Source organism: Carcharhinus amblyrhynchos, chromosome 22 (genome assembly GCF_965287045.1).
Source record: "Carcharhinus amblyrhynchos chromosome 22, sCarAmb.v2.hapA, whole genome shotgun sequence".
NCBI classification, from domain to species: Eukaryota; Metazoa; Chordata; class Chondrichthyes; order Carcharhiniformes; family Carcharhinidae; genus Carcharhinus; species Carcharhinus amblyrhynchos.
The window spans coordinates 28905992-28920766 of NC_137345.1; the positions used below are offsets into that span (position 1 = coordinate 28905992).

At 40.8% G+C, this 14775-nt stretch overlaps 1 protein-coding gene across 1 annotated transcript in view; it reads left to right on the forward strand.

The window, feature by feature from the left end:
* The window catches only part of LOC145357026 (metabotropic glutamate receptor 4-like), a 1215873-nt gene that overhangs the window by 705596 nt on the left and 495502 nt on the right, over window positions 1-14775 (forward strand). The window lies entirely within an intron of this gene.

The following is a 14775-nucleotide window of genomic DNA, read 5'->3' on the forward strand; positions in this document are numbered from 1 at the left end:
AAACCTGCTGAGGCTTGAGCAAAGTTGGACAGTGGCATTGTGTGCATTATTTTTAATTCAATATATAAATGCAGTAATAACTGCTAAGAGTTGCAAAATTGCCCTGATTTGGAGAAGGGGTAAATTTTCCTGCCACAGGAATTGTTGCAGGTGAGATGGAAAGTTTGACAGATGATTGAAAGGTCCATTGACCTTGGGTGGGAACTTCCAGTCTCGGGGTGAGCAGACTGGAAAATCCAGATCCAAGGGGATCCATGACATGAACCACATTGACAAAAAAAGTGTAGAAATCCAATCTGCTCATTCAGTACATTACTCCGAGCATTATTCATGACATGTTTAATACGTAACTAAGCTGAAAAAATTGCATGACTTACATCACATTACTTATTACGATGGACATTAAGCATTAAATGTTTAAAATTAATTTAGGCTACTTGTCCATAAGTGCAGCTTTTGAAATAGAAAATATATTCTCCAGAATGCACAGGTATTCCAAATGATTGTACTGAAGGAATCAAATTCCACATACAGTGGGTAGCTCCAAAACCTTGAAGTATTTAAAATACAAAGTGTCCTATTTACTTTGACGAGATGCCCAATGGACGGCACTGTGGCACAGTGGTTAGCCCTGCAGCCTTACATCGCCAGTGACCTGTGATCAATTCCCAGTTTGGGTCATTGTCAATGAAGAATCTGCATATTCTCCCCGTCTGCGTGGATTTCCTCTGGATAATCCTCCCACAGACTGAAAGACGTGCTAGTTTGGTGAATTGACCACGCTAAATTTTCCCTCAGTGTACCCAAACAGGCGACTAAATGCGGCGACTAAAGGATTTTCACAATAACTTCATTGCAGTGTTAATGTAAGTACTTGTAACACTAATAAATAAGCTTTAAACTGAAACTGATTTGATTTGATTTGATTTATTATTGTCACATGTATTAGGATACAGTGAAAAGTATTGTTTTTTGCAAGCCATACAGGCAAGGCATATCGTTCATAGAGAAGGAGAGGAGAGAGTGCAGAATGTAACGTTACAGTCATAGCTAAGGTGTAGAAAAGATCAACTTTATGCAAAGTAGGTCCATTCAAAAGTCTGATGGCAACAGGGAAGAAGCTGTTCTTGAGTCAGTTGGTATGTGACCTCAGACTTTTTTATCTTTTTCCCGATGGAAGAAGGTGGAAGAGCATACGTCCAGTGTGTGAGAGGTCTTTAATTTTGCTGGCTGCTTTTCCATGGCAGCAGGAAATATAGGCGGAGTCAATGGATGGGAGGCTGGTTTGTATGATGGACTGGGCTTCATTTACAACCCTTTATCGTAACTGATGTTAATTTGACTTTACCACACAATTCTTGCATGGCAAGTTGCTGAAAATGCAAGGTGCCAAGATTGCAATGGGAGAAACTATGCCTGTGGGAACTGAGTGAACAGGGAAAGCGACCGATCAGATTGTAGGATTGTGAAATAAACAGGCAAGAAGTGGGAAGGAGGTGCAGCTTAGAGTGGATGAATACAATGTGAAATCAGGAACAGAAAGATAGATAAAACAAAAGTAAGAGAGTGGAAATTATTTTTTTCAAATGTCATGTAAAAAATCTTCAATATCAATTGAAGGACTAAAACTCCAAACATAACATTTTGTTTTCAGTGTCAGATAGGTTGATTTGCAGTTGTTAGCATTTGTCATATCATTCAAAGGGTACTTGGGTTTGAAATGATGTCAGTTCAATTTAGTTTAGTATGGGCTGTCCACATGGAAAAGTGAGATCTCATGGGATAGAGGGGAAGGTGACAGGTTAGATCCAAAATTGGCTCAGTGACAGGAATCAAAGGGTTTGATGTTTTTGCATGCTTTTGCAAATGGTTTCCAGTGGTGTTCCACAGGGCTGTGTTGGAATCCGTGCTCTACGTATTGACGATTTAGACTAAATGTTGGAGGCATGGTTGAGAAATTTGCTGTTGACAAAAAAAATTGGATGTGTAGTTGATAGTAAAGAGGATAGAGTCAACTCCAGAATGATATCAATGGATCAGCTGAGGGGATGGAGAAGAGGCAAATGGAACTCAATTTGGAAAAGTGTGAGGCCACGCATTTGGGGATGGCAAACAATGCAAGGGAAAATTCAATAAATGGAAATATATTGAGAATGCACCTTGGAGTGCATGGCCACAGGACCCTGAAGGTGGTAGGGCAGGTGGGCAATGTGGTCAAGAAAGCATATGGAATGCTTTCCTTTGTTTGGCGAGGTGTTGAACACAAACACAAGTATATAATCATGGAACTATGTGAAATGTTGGTTATGCCACAGCTGGAATTTTGTGTACATTTTTGGCCACTGCATTACATGAAGGGCATAATTGCTCTGGAGAGATTGAAGAGGGGATTTACAGGAATGATGCCAGAGGTTGGAAAATTGCAACTGTGAGGAGACATTGGATAGGTGAGGGTTGTTTTCCTTAGAACAGAGGCTGAGGTGTAACTGAGGGGTATAAAATTATGAGGAGCCTGGATAGGGTGGACAGGAAAGAATTTTCCATTGGCTGAGGGGTTAATTATCTAGCAGCATAGATTTTAGATAAAAGCATGAGAGGGAATATGAGGGGAGTGGGCATCTGGAACTCACTGCCTAAATTGATGTTCAAGCTGAAATGCTCAACTCATTTAATAGGTATCTGGATCTGCACCTGAAGTGCTGTAACATGCAAGACTCCAGGCCAGGTGCTGGAAAGTGGGATTAAAATGAACAGCTTTTTATTTTCTCTTTTAGCCAGTGCAGACACGATGGACTGAATGGCCTCTGTCTGCACCATAACATTTTTACAGTTCTTGTCCGTATCTACTATGCAATACAGCAACTTCAGCAACATTTGGTGCATTTCAATGGTGAGACACATAGTGAGAGGCTGCTTCTGTAAAGTTAACAGTAGAATGATTCAACTTAAATAGAAAGTTTGGGACTTTGGAATCTGATCTGCTCTTTGCCTCACCTACTTTATCATTTACATCTAAAATGATTTAGGAAGCACCATCAGAGTGAATTCTGCCCCATTTATTTTCACAAGCTATGGTGGACCAGAGAAGTTAAAGTTTTTTGAGAACTTTGTGTCTGATCAATACATGAAGATGGAAATAGGAAAATGTAGGTTTAAGTGCAGGCACTAACATGTAGATTGTACACATGACCAGTGTTGCTTTGAGTCATGGTTTTAGAAAAACCTATTGGTTCCTTTAATTTGACCAATGGTTAACAGACCTCAAAGATCCAAGTTCAACACACTTATTGTACTGAACCATGCAGCAGAAGGGAGAATATTCAGTGGATCAAACTGGCCATAAGGACTGGATCATCAGGCTGCTTCGAGGATGCAGATGTGCGGTACTATAAAGTTGAAAAATTGAACAACTAACATATGTCTGCCAATGGTCAGAATTTTGCACACCTCAGAATAGACTGCATTCATTTGGCAATAAGGATCTTTAGTCGCAAGCACTGAAGAAAACTAACTTCACAAAGTAAACCAAAGAAAAAGATTTAATAAAGAAACTTCATTATGGAAACACTCAGGCCATATAATCTCCCCACTATCCCCATCTGCTTTCTACTTATACTGGGTCAACTGGTCAAGTAACCACCACTTCATTTTGCCATTCATTACATTGTCTACTGGGTCAGCTGGTCAGTTGACCTTCACAGCATGTTACCATTGGTTATGTTATAAAGATTCCAACGTTGTCATTAGTTACTTATAACAGGTCAGCTTGCAGGGATAGGGGGAGTGGGTAAGTGGTGCAGCTGGGTTGGAAGATTGAGTGGCATGAATACCATGGACATCACCTACCCACCTCCAATGGAATTATACCTTCAGTGGAGTAGGTGTTGAGCAACTCACCCACACTTGGACCAGGTGAAGCCTTTAGGCAGCCATTTATTATCCACTTAAGGGCTGCTGTGGCCAAAAGAAAGACTCAGAGGCGGTTACCACCAGCTAGAAGAGAATGGGAAAAGAAGCTGAAGATCTAACTGGCTCGTCACGCCAATCGACTGGCATGATGAGCCAATAGAAACAGTTTGGGTAGAGATAAAGAATAGTAAAAGTAAGAAGTGGGAGTGGTTTCTAAGCCACCTAACAATAACCACACTGTCAGACAGAGTGCACAGGAGGCATTCATGGGAACATGTGAGAAAAGTATAATGAGAAACAACAGTGGGTGATTTTAATCCACGTATCCAAATCAGATAGCCTGGGTGATGAGTTCACAGAGCGTCTTTGGGACATTTCTTAGAGCGGAATGTTTAGCACCAACGAGAGCAGGCTATACTAAAGCTGGCAATGTGCATTGAGGCAGGATTAATTAATGATCGCGTAGTGAGGACACCCCTGAGGAGCAGTGATCATAATGCACATTTCACATTCCGTTGAGAGACAAAGAGTGGATTGAAGACTGCTATTTTAAATTTAAATAAGGGCAATTATGGGGACATGAAGACGGAGTTGGCTAATGTGAATTAGGAAATTAGGTTAAAGGATAGGTCATTAGCGATGTGGTGACAGGCGATTCAGCAGATATTTCCAAAAACATTCATCCCTGTGGGAAAGAAAGACTCTAAGGGAAGGATGCACCATCTGTAATTAACTAAGGAAGTTAAATGTAGTGTAGAATTAAAAGAAAAAATATATAGTTCTGCAAAGCTGAGTGACAAGTCAGAGATTGGATAAAAGATAAAGAACAACAAAGAAAAGTTAAAATATTAATGAGGGGGAAGAAATTAGAATAGAAGAGGAAACGAGCTAGAAATATAAAAGCAGACAGTAAGAATTTCTACAGGTATTTGGAAAGGAAAAGAATGAGTAAAATGCTCATTGGCTCTCTAGAAGGTGAGCCTGGAGAATTAATAATGTAAAATAAAGAAATGATAGATGAATTTCACTATAAAGATTTCCAGAAATAAGTGTGAAATAGGAAGTGAAAGGGTGGGATAAACTTAAAACAATTACAATCACCAGTGGAAAGATACTGAGAAAACTCTTAGAACTAAAAGCTACGGATTTAACCTCGGGTCTTAGATAATAAATGCATTGTTTGCATTTTTCCTAAATTACCCAGATCCTAGGGAAGGCCGATTCAGGTTGGAAAATAGTGTTTGTGACTCCTCCGTTCAAGAAAGGAAGGAAACAGGAATGTGATGAGTTAGCTTAACATCTGTTGTTGGGAAATTGCTGGAATCTATTATTAAGGAGGTTATAATGGAGTACTTAGAAAATCTTAATGCAATCAAGCAGAGTGGTTTTGTGAAAGGGAATTCGTGTTTGACTAAGATTTCTCCAAAGATTTCACAAGCTGAATTAGCAAGGGGAACCTGTGGATATGGTGCACTAAGTTATCCAGAAGGTACTTCACAAGATACATCAAAGGTTAATATACAGAAGAAGTGCTCATGGTGTAGGAGGTTAACACAAGCACATGGACAGAGGATTGGTTAGCTAACAGGAAGTAGAATATGTCTATAAATGGGACATTTTTGGGGTTGCAAAATGTGACAAATGGAGTTCCAGAGGGATCAATGTTAACTATTTACAATTTATAGTGTGACTTGGATGAAGGGAACATGTATAGTTGCTAAGTTTGTTGATAATGCAAAGATAAGTTGAAAATCATGTTGTGAAAAGGATATAAAAAGTCAGCAAAAGGTTAAATGAGTGGTCAAAAATTTGGCAGATGGAGAAATGTGGGGAAATCTGAACATATTCACTGTAGCAGGAAGAATAGGATTTGATAGTGTCTTTTAAGAGACTTTTGGATAAGTATATGGGACTTATTAGGATAGAGGGTTATAGGTAGGCCCAGTAGGTAGGCCCAACAGGCCGAAGGGCCTGTTTGTGCTGTAGTTTTTCTATGTTCTATATTCTATGTTCTAATAGAGAAATAACATGCCATTAAATGGAGAGAGATAGAAGACAGAGGGAACTCTGTGTTATGGTAAATGTGTCAAGAAAAGTTAGTATACAGGTGCAGTAAGTGATTAGGAAGAAAATGGAATATAAGCATGTGATCATGCAAATTAGTAGCAGGAGTAGGCTATCTGGCCCTTTGAGCCTGCTGTACCATTCAATGGGATCACAGTACTCTGATCCACATTCCTGACTACCCCAAATAACTTTTCACCCCTTTGCCTATCAAGAATCTATTTACCTCTGCTTTTAAAATGCTCGAAGATTCTTTCATCCTTTAAGGAAGAGAGTGCCAAAGATTCACAACCCTCTTAGAGAAAAGATTCTCTCTCATCTGTCTTCAATGAGCGACACCTTATTTTAAACGAGATTCTAGATTCTCAAACTACAGGAAATATCTCTTCAACATCCACTCATTTAAGACCCATCAGGATCTTATATGTTTCAGTCGAGTCACCTCTTACTCTTCGAAACTTGAGTGGATGCAAGGCTAGCCTGTCCAAACTTTCCTCATAAGATAACCCACCCATTGCAGGCATTTGTGTAGTAAACCTTCACTGAAGTACTTTAACACATAAACATCTTTCCTTACGTAAGGAGATTTTTTCCAACTATTGTCTCATCCATGCCCCATATAACTGAATCATAAGCTCCTTACTTTAGTATTCAATTCCCCTTGCAATAAATGATAATGTGCTTGCTTTGCTTATCATTTGCAAATTATTTGCAGCACCTGTCCTAATTTTCGCAATTGTTATGCTAGCGCACATAGATCCATATGGATCTCAAAGCTCTGCAATCCCTCACCATTTAGATAATATGCTGCTTTTTTATTCTTCCTGTCAAAAAGACACATTTTCCCACAATGCATTTACCAGATCTTTGCCCCTTCACTTAAACTATCAACATCTATTTGTAGCCTCCTTATATTCTCTTCATAACTCACTTTTTCACCTATCTTTGTGTTATCAGCAATTTGGTCTGATAGTGTCAACAAGAGCAAATTGAAATTTGATAGGGTCCTGATCACTGAGTGTCTTCTTTAAACTTATAGGTTACTAGTTGAGTGTCTGCATTAAACTCATAGGCTATCAAAATGCAACTGCCTGCAAAGCCTATTACCAAGGCAATCCAGATGTTTAGGTCTCTGCAATAAATGTTGCAATCTATGTATTCAGTATACCTGCATTTTTAACATTCCAGCATTGAATGCAAAAACAGCTTTTAAAGGGACCGTGAACTGTTTTTCCCTCTAACAGTTTTTACAATTCTTATGTGTCTTTACAAATATTTTTTACATCTTTAAAAACTCAACTTTACAACAAATGGACCTGAAGCAGTTCAAAGAAGCTTCACTTGACCGATATGTGGAATTAGGGGGTTATGTTATGAGGACACAAATCCATAAGAGTTTAGAAGTTTGAGAGGTGATTTTATTGAATTGTATAAGACCCTGAGGGGAGTTGACAGGGTAAATGGTGAAAGGAAGCTTCTCCTTGTGGAAGCGACTAGAACTCGGGGAAACAGTTTAAAAAATAACATCTCCCATCTAAGATGCAGATGAGATGACTTTTTTCTTTCAGAGGGTTGAGTCTTTGGAACTCTTATTCCCAGAGAGCAGTGGAGGCAAATTTAATTAATATTTTTAAGGCTAAAGTAGATAGATTCTTGATTAACAAGAGTGTCAAAGATTAATGGGGTAGGTGGGAATGTGGCATTGAAGCCACAATCAGATTAGTCATTTTATTTAATGGTAGAGCAGGCTTGAGGATCCAAATGGCTTACTTCTGTTCCTAATTCATATGTTTGCATGTACGTTTGTTTGTTTACTTTGTTGGTACTTCGGTGCCAGTATCCAGTGACGATCCTCATGGGGAAATAGCTGCACTCCTATCACTGGCCATTGTGGCCACTGTTGGGATTGGAGAACTGACAGCCAACTGATTGACTATCAACTTTAAGAGGTAGGACTTCTCGGATGAGTGCAGAGCCATGACCTGAGTCAATGAACAACCCAATAGCCATAAAATCAAGTTGGCGCTTTCAACCTGGCTCGCCCCCAGCCTTTCAGCCAGGCCTTGGGGAACAGGAAAATGTTGAAGGTCCGCAATGACAAGGTTGATAGGCACTTGGAACTTATGACAGAATAGTGAACTGGTAGCAAAGTTTGGGATGTAACAAAACTTACTGCAACTTATAAATCAAAGAAAGGATTTAATAAAGAAACTTCATTACTCCAAACTTGGGGCCTCGTCCTGGACCACTTCAGCCTCCCCATAATTCCAGACAGGTTATTATTTAGAGGGAATCATCTGACCAATTGACTATTATATCATTTTGTAATTGATTCCAGGGTTTACTGGGTCAGCTGACCCTTTCAGCTTGTTACCGATTGTCACATTGCATCCAATACAAAGTTGTCACTGGTTATATTTTCACAGTTCAGCCCTTCGATCCTCCTCCACCATTCATTTTGATTATGGCTGATCATCAGATTCAATATCCTGACTCACACTACCCCTCATATCCCTTGATCCCTTTAGCCCTACAAACTATGTCTAATTTCTTCTTGAAATAAAACAATGTTTTTGCTTCAATGCATGAATTCCACACATTCATCACTCTCTGAGTGAAGAAATTTCCCCTCACCTGACTTCTAAAAGATTTACCCGTTATCCTCAAAGTATGGCCCCTACTTTATGACTCTCCCACCATTGGGAACATTCTTTCTGAATCTACCGTCTAACTCTCAGATTTTATGAGTTTCTACGAGATTCCCCTCTCACTCTTCTAAGTGCCAGTGAATATAATCTAACCAAGTTAGTCTTAGTCATATGACAGACCTGCCTTCCCAGGAATCAGTCTGGTAAACCTTTGCTGTACTCCCTCTGTGGTAAGGACGTTCTTCCTCAGGTAACAACACCAAAACTGCACATAATACTCCAAGTAACACCTCACCAATGCCCTGTACAATTGCAGCAAAGCATCCCCATCCCAATACTGAAATCCTCTGGTTATGAAGGCCAACATATCATTTGTCTTCTTTACTGTCTGCTGTACCTACAGACTTACTTGCAGCAACTGATACATGAGGGCACCAAGGTCTTGTTAAGTATCCTACCTCTCTCAATTTACACCCATTCGAGTAATAATCTGTCTTCCTATTATTGCTACCAAAGTGGATAAACTCACATTTATCCACATTATACTGTATCTGCCATGCATATGCCCACACACTGTCCAAATCACACTGCAGCATCTCTGCATCCTCTTCACAGATCACCCTCCCATACAACTTTGTGTCACCTGCAAATCTGGAGATAATACATTCAGTTCCCTCTTCCAAACCATTAATATATAATGTGACCAGTTGGGGTCCTAGCACAGATCCCTGCGGAACCTCACTAATCACTGACTGCGAATCAGAGTTCAACTCTTTGCTTTCTATCTGCCAACTAGCTTTCTATCCATCTCAAAATATTACCTGCAATCCCATTTGCTTTTACTTAGTCTGTTATGTGAGACCTTGTCAAAAGCTTTCTGAAAGTCTAAATAAATCATATCCACTGGTACTCCTCAATCAAGTCTATTTATACATCTTCAAAGAATTCCAATAGATTGGTCAAGCATGATTTCCCTTTTGTAAATCCATGCTGAATTTGTCTGATTGTACGACTGCCTTCTAAATGCTGAGTTATGAAATCCTTGATAATGGACTCCAGTAACTTCCCCAGTACTGACATTAGGCTCACTAATGTCAATAGTTCCCTGTTTTCTCTCTAGCTCCCTTTTTGAATATTAGGTTTACATTAGCTACCCTCTAATCTGTAAGAATCAGTCCAGATTCCAAAGAATTTTGGAAAATAACCACTGACAGATCTTATTATTTCCAGAGCCACTTCCTTAAGTACTCTGGGATGAAGATTATCAGGGCCTGTAGATTTATCCATCCTCAATCCTATCAATTTCCCCAAAACCATTTCTCTACTAATGCTGATTTTCTTCAGCTCCTCACGAAAACGTGTTTCTCTCAGAACTTCTGGTACATTATTCATGTCTCCTTTGTGAAGACTGAAGTAAATTTTGAATTCAATTCCTCTGCTATTTCTTTATTCCTCATTATGAATTCTCCTGTTTCTGACCGTAAGGGACCTACATTTATTTTTGTCAATCTTTTTCTCTTTACGTATCTATAGAAACTTCTTGTCAGATTTATGTTCCCTGCCATCTTACTTTCATACTCTCTTTTCCCTTTTTAATCAATCCCTTGGTCTTCCTTTGCTGAATTTTAAATTGCTCCCAAACCTCAGACCTATTGCTGTTTCATACCAATTTGTATGTTTCTTCCTTGAATCTGATACTACCTTTAATTTCCCTTGAAAGCTATGGTTTAGCAACAATCCCTCGCCACTCTCCTGCAAAGCAGGAATAAACGACTTCTGGAGTTCACCTATTCATTTTTTAAATGCCTGCCATTGCCTGTCCATTGTCTTTCCTTTCAGTTATGTTTCCCAGTCTATCACAGCTAATTCATTCCTCATACCATCATAGTTAACTTTATTGAGATTCAGGACCCTGGTCTCAGAATCACCTACATTCACTATTCACCTCAATAAAGAATTCTACCATATTATGGTCACTTGTTTCCAAGGGTTCTCTTGCAACTAGATTGCCAGCTATTCCTTTCTCATTGTACAACATGTTGTTCAAGATGGCCTGTTCCCTTGTTGGTGCCTTAATGTACTGCTCCAGAAAACCATCCCGTATACACTCCAGAAATTCCTCCTCTCTTGTACTGTGACGAATTCGACTCTTCCAACCTATACACAGGTTAAAGTCACCCAAAATCACAGATATCCTCTTTTGAACCTGTCTCAGTTTGCACTGTCATGTTCAGCTGCATCAGGAGACCAGCCAATTCTGTTTCCTTTCATTTCCATCTCACTTATGTTGCCTTTTGTTCTCACCCATAGCAAACTAATGCCCTTGGTTGCTCGGCACGATGGGAAGGTCTGCAGAACATAGCATGAGTCTAATTGGCAGCTGTATTGTAAACAGTTTGTTCATAACAGTCAAGAGTTTCTACACTGGGGGCACCTGGTGATCCAGCAGCAAAATTACACTGGCTTTACAAAGCAAACTTTTAGGTTAGGTCTCCACTGAAATGCGTTCGCTTTTCGACAAACATAAAATCTTCTGAGAACCATCTTAATTGGGAAACTTTGTGAAATGCAATTTTAAAACAAAGTTGCATTGAAAATAATTTCTGATATATTTAAAATCCACCCTTTTATATTAGGATACTCAGAATGATAATTTGTAGTTGGCATTTTATGGTCCTAACTGACTCTGTGCGGCAACTGCTTCAAGGTCCAACAAACAGAAGCGAAGTGCATATTAAGTGCCCCTTATCATGTTAAAACCAAGATACATCTTCAGTTCAAATTTATTTTTTCCCAAATCTGGTCACCTGGTGCACTTTTATTAATAGGTTTGAAAATGTGTTTGTCCTTGCATTAAAATTATTCCAGCATTGCCTGACCATGTGTGCATGGCAGACTCATCATTCATGGACAGTAGGCATAGATATAAGATAAAGGTCAGGAGACTGAGAGGGAACTTGAGGAAAAATCTTTTAATCCAGAGTATGGTGGGAATCTGGAACTCATTGTCTGAAAGGGGTGGGAGAAGAGGGAACCCTCAGAACATTTTAGAAGCATTTAGATGAGCACTGGAAAACCATGGCAGACAAGGCTATGGACCAAGTGCTGGAAAATGGGATTAGAATAGGTAAGTGCGTGATGGCTGGTATGGACTTGATGGGCCAAAGGGACTTTTTCTGTCCTTTAAAACTCTATGACCTGCTGTTGGCTCTGAGCAATTCTTTATGTAGAATTATAAGCTCGGGAAAAAATAAAAGCTCCTTCCATCATTCAAAAAAAAGTCTCTTTCCTCTACTTCACATCCTTCAACCTTGCTTTTGAGAACTTGTGTGCTCTCTGTTCTCCTGCAGGCATTCATTATTTCATTCTGTGCAGATAAACCAACACTAACTAATCCTGTCCCGATAGGCTCTTTTAAGTCACACGGCAGCACAACATTTTTCACTTTGGCCAAAGACTTGCCCCAAAATGATACTGGAAGGGTCAACTCTCATTGCACCAAGCAGTGTGCAAAGCCCCCTCTGTTCTGCCCCAAGTCACACCGGTATTCAGTTAAACCGTGCAAGTTTTACTGTCTATCCTCACCTGTGAAGTATGATCATTTAGATGAAGTGTTTAAGGGCTGCGAGTGGTACTGGAATTGTGCCTCTGTTTTGTGTTAGCTATCTTCAAGACAGGAAAGGAATGATTCTACCGAAACATTTTTCCAATCGGGGAGCCAGGTGCAAATACCAAGAATGGTGCATGAATGAAGACAGAGATGGGATTTTCTGACTATGCTTGCCTCAAAACCGGAAAACCCTGCCTGAGGTCAATGGACCTTTGCATGGTCCCCCCGCCCCACCTCCAAACCCTCAGCCCTCTGGCCACTACGATTCCTGTGGCAGCAAGATGGGAAAATACCCCCTAGAGTGGCTAGGTATCCAACTTGCAATTTGAAAGTCTGAAATTGTAGGAGGAATGTAGTAATTATAAATCATGTATTCTCAGAGTTCTGAAAGCAGTTTCTCATTTTTGAGATTTGGGGAAAAGTAAGTTTGAATTGAAGATGCATCTGGGTTTTAACATGATAAGGTGTGCTTAATGTGTATTTCACTTCTGCTTGTGGGATCTTAAAGTATTGCTGCAACAGGCACTAAAACCCTTCAATCTCATCTGCAGCTGGGATTCTCCAGTTCCGTTGCAACCAATGAAGTTTTGGCTGAGTGCCAAATTCTCTGTTCTTGCTGGTAGCACCGTGGGAACGGATGAGATGAGAGAATCAGAGAATCCCGCTGAGAAAGCATAATTTATTGTCAACTAAGGTCAAAAACATGAAACCTATAAATTATCATTGGAGCACCTCAATCTAAAAGGGTAGACAGCCGGGTGGTCTTGGAGAGGGGGCGCGTAGAACATAGAACATAGAACATTACAGCGCAGAACAGGCCCTTCGGCCCACGATGATGCTCATCCACACTATTCAAAGTCCTCCCGTTAGCCCTATACGCGACACATCTGTTATTCCTACCAAAGTGAATTACCTCACACTTCTCCGCATTAAACTCCATCCGCCACCTCTCGGCCCAGCTCTGCAACCTGTCTAAGTCTTCCTGCAAACTATGATGACCATTGGCATGCTTCAGGCTTTGCGTGACCACTGGATGTTACAGGTTCTGGATTGCATCATTACCCCAAGGAATGACATTTTCTGAGTATCCCTACAGTGCAGAAGGAGGCCATTTGGCCCATCGAGTTTGCATCGACAACAGTCCCACCCGGGCCCTATGCCCGTAACCCCACATATTTATCCCACTACTCCCTTTAACCTATTCATCCAGGGACACCAAGGGGTAATTTAGCACGACCATTCAAAGTAACCCACACATCTTTAGACTGTACCCAGAGGAAACCCATGCAGACACAGGGAGAATGTGCAAACTCCACATAGACAGTGACCCAAACCGGGAATCAAACCCAGGTCTCTGGAGCTGTGAGGCAGCAGTGCCAACCACTGAGCCACCACGCCGCCCTTTTTTATTTAACTAGTTAAGTTTTCTTTCGATGTTTTGTTTTAGTTGCAGTGCCCAATCAGGGGCTGTCGCCCCTGCCATTTTTGTTCAATTCATTGCTTATTGCTCATCCAAAGAGTTTAAAGTGGTGGATTTTAACCGCTGTGAGTTGTAAGTGGACAGATCATTGCGATACACGCTTGCAGATCTAACTTTGAGACCTGGGCAGGAATTTCAGATGGTGGGGTCTCCCTTCGCACCATCCAAAGAGCCACAGAACAGAATGAAATGAGCCGTCAGTTGACTAAAGGTGAGACTTCCATCCCTCGCCCAGGAGGAAGTTCCATCTTGGAGAACTACTGGCCAAACAAATTGGCTGTCACCTCTCCAGCCAGCGCAGTGACAGTCACTGCTGGGGACAGAAGAGGAACTTCCTGAAGAATACAAAGCCCAAGTCCTGGGGCTGGGCAGAAAGGCCTGGGTAGGGAGGATAGGAAGGGCCTGCGAGGGTGGAAAGTGGATGAGTGGGATGTTAGGGGCGAGGCTGAGGGGAGAGGGAAATCCAACAGCCACCAGACCCTAATATCAGAAGTGGGATTCCCTCTCCCCTTTAGGCCCAAAGCGTAAACTTGATCATTTTTAGGTTCCTCCACACTTGGGAAATTTTCACGCAGCTTAAGAATTGAGGCTGGGTTAGGAACAGCCCTTAAATGACTATTAAATCATTGCAAGGTCAGGGTGGGTGGCAACATATTTGGAAACTGGCTCCTTGTATTTCATGATTTCATGTCCCCCTCCTGAACCCCTTGAAATCTGTCCTGGGGAGTGTGAAATTTAGGCCTTGGAGTATTTGACTTCTATGTATCACCAGGCAATTGCCCATCTGAAACTGAGCAAGACTGTATGCTGGGGAAGCTAGAACTAAGCCATCAAGGCATAGGAAAGCACTCTTTCACAAAAGGAAAGAATGGAACTAGTCTCAAGCAGGGGTCAAGAGTACACCTGTTTGTTCTGGTTAAAAGAAAGATTTTCACATAACCTGGACTCCCCAGAAAAAGCCGTTGACCTGCCTTCAAGTGATGGCAAAGCTTACCTGTCGAAGTCCAGATTGAAAACAGCGTCTTGTTGACATAATTGTAAAAGTGGTAAAAACAGACAATCTT